The following is a 2449-nucleotide window of genomic DNA, read 5'->3' on the forward strand; positions in this document are numbered from 1 at the left end:
CTCTGCTGAAACCCTCCCCACTCCACCCGCAGCTGCTTCACGACTTGTGAGCATGTGAATTCCAGAACCAAGGCACGCCCAAATTTCAGTGTCAGGACAGAACTGTGTCCTGTAGCCAATAGGAAGTACTATGGGATTACAGTATCTGTTCTTACAGATTAAAGTGGCCACTCGACACTCTATTAGCCGGAGAACTGGGAGGGTGGCCTATGTCCGTCTTTCGTACCCACTCTCTCCTCTGCCCTGCTATGGCTTCTGATAAACCTCTTCCAGCCCCAGCCCATGGAACTCTGTCCTGGGAGGAGAAAGCATTCAATTTGAGACACACACTGAGAACAGAAACATTGAGATGAACAAGAGCTGAGAGTCCCCACTGAGAGTCAGTGAGGGTGGGGACTTTATCTGGGAAGAGTTCATGAAGCAGATAAAAGTAGAGTACGATTTGGAGGAGGAAGGCAAGGCCTGATGGGGAACAGGTTATTTTTCATGCTGGAGTCTTCCCCACCTCCCTGGCAGTGAGCCCTCTGGACCCTGACTGGTGCTCTTTGGAGCTTCTTGTGAATCCCATGCCTTACACAGCAAGCAGAAAACCTACGGAGGGCATCAGAAAAGGGACAGTTGGAGAAGGCCGTGGAGACTGAGCCCAGTGAGGAAAGGGAAAACGAATCGCAGACTGTGTCCAAGTCTACAAGAATTAATTACTCAAGAGGACCAGCTGTTCCTCATAATCAGTGAGGACAGAACAAGAGGAAACAGGCCCAAAGGACTAAGATTTAAATTTAGATATTTACAAGGATTTCCCAGCAGTGTGTGAAGCAGAGGCCTGGAGATCCTGGGAAGGGTATACAGGTGAAACTTCAAGGAGATTCTCACCTATGAAAGGCAGGTGACCTGGAGTCTGGCATGAAGGCAGAGGGATGGACAACTTGACTTTTCAGAACCAGCTATGAGGATTGAGTTCAAACATTGCTCTTGCCACCTGGGCAGGACCAGTTCATGGGTGTTTAAGCTGTGGAGACACACAACCCCTCGTCCCCCCATGCTTGGTTTAATGCTCTGCTGTTGCCATCTTGAAATTCTTAATAATGTTCAAACAAAGGGCTCGGCATTTTCATTTTGTACTGAGCCCCACAAATTATGTAGCCAGTTCTACACCAGGGTGAGAAAGAAGAAAGAGCAAGGGAGGAAAATTAGCAGAAGGTGAGCTGAGCTTTGTTGCTCTTAAATTGCAGAGTGAGAGATTAGGTCAGACAACCCAGGGATTTTTCAAATGTGAGAGACATAAAAACAATAGAACAGGGTACCAAGGAGGAAGAACTGTCGGTATCTTTTAGGAGAGAAGTGAGGCAGATACCTGTAAATTCCATTTTCCATCTATTCAACACAGAAGAGAGAGTCTCGGCTTTGTGAGCTGGATGAAGCCGAATTTTGCCTGGAGGAAGAGGAAGTGACCTCTTGAGGTCTCCTGCAGCTCAGGGAAGAGGCGCCATGGTGTCCTGGTTCCAGGCTGGGATCACCACTCTGGGCCTCAGCTTCCTCCTCTGTACACTGAGGCGTTTAGACCAGATACTCCCGAAGATCCTTCCCAGCTTTATATGATCTTCTTTGGCTCTAAAGTTCAAGAAACTACTTGGTCTCAGGCTCTGTTACCACAGCTCAGGTAAAAAGGCAATTTGTCTGTGCCCGTTTGGGGAATGTGGGGACAGCCCAGAACCTTAGGAAGAGGCTGACAAACAGGAGCCAGATTTCCCAAGCCACCGAGTCACCTTCCTTTTCTTCTCCAGCTCCTCCAGGATATACCCTAGATGGATTCATCCGCTCCTGGTCCACCCCTGGGCCCTAGGATGACTCATCTCAGGATGGAACATCTTGAGGAAGGGCTGGCACGTCAGGTCTGAGATTAGACGATGCCCACACAATGCCTTGGGGTGGGTTGGCATGCCGCCTGGGCTCTGATGAGAAGCTGCTCTAGGACTGCCTCCTCCCTTGCAGTCCAGCGACCTCTCTCCACAGGACTCCTTGAGGCTCTAACTCTCCTCCACCAAACTGACCCCACCAAAGGAAAAAGAGGAAAGGGAGTGGAAAGAGCCCAAGCTTGGAGTTGGAGCCACCGTGTGTGAATCTCAGCTCCCATACCCGCAAGAAATGGCTGGTAATTCCTTTTCTGTCAATTCTCAGAATAAAAGCAAAATATCTGTGAGAGCCCTAACAGCTGGAAAACCCACACAAATGTCCAGTTTGCTTTAAGGGAGGGAGGCTGATCTGTGGGATAGGAGAAAGCATGAACCAGGAGTCTGGAGATGGGAGGCTTGGCTGTGCGACAGTGGTCTCTATTTTCTTACTTGCTCAAAAATGGGTACCTCTTCTATTAATAGCTACCTGAGGGGTTGTTATACAGATGAATGTGTAGTTACTGCAGAGGACTTTGAAGTATGAGGCAGCCATTCTG

This window comes from Pteropus vampyrus, unplaced genomic scaffold, assembly GCF_000151845.1.
Source record: "Pteropus vampyrus isolate Shadow unplaced genomic scaffold, Pvam_2.0 Scaffold471, whole genome shotgun sequence".
Taxonomy (NCBI): domain Eukaryota; kingdom Metazoa; phylum Chordata; class Mammalia; order Chiroptera; family Pteropodidae; genus Pteropus; species Pteropus vampyrus.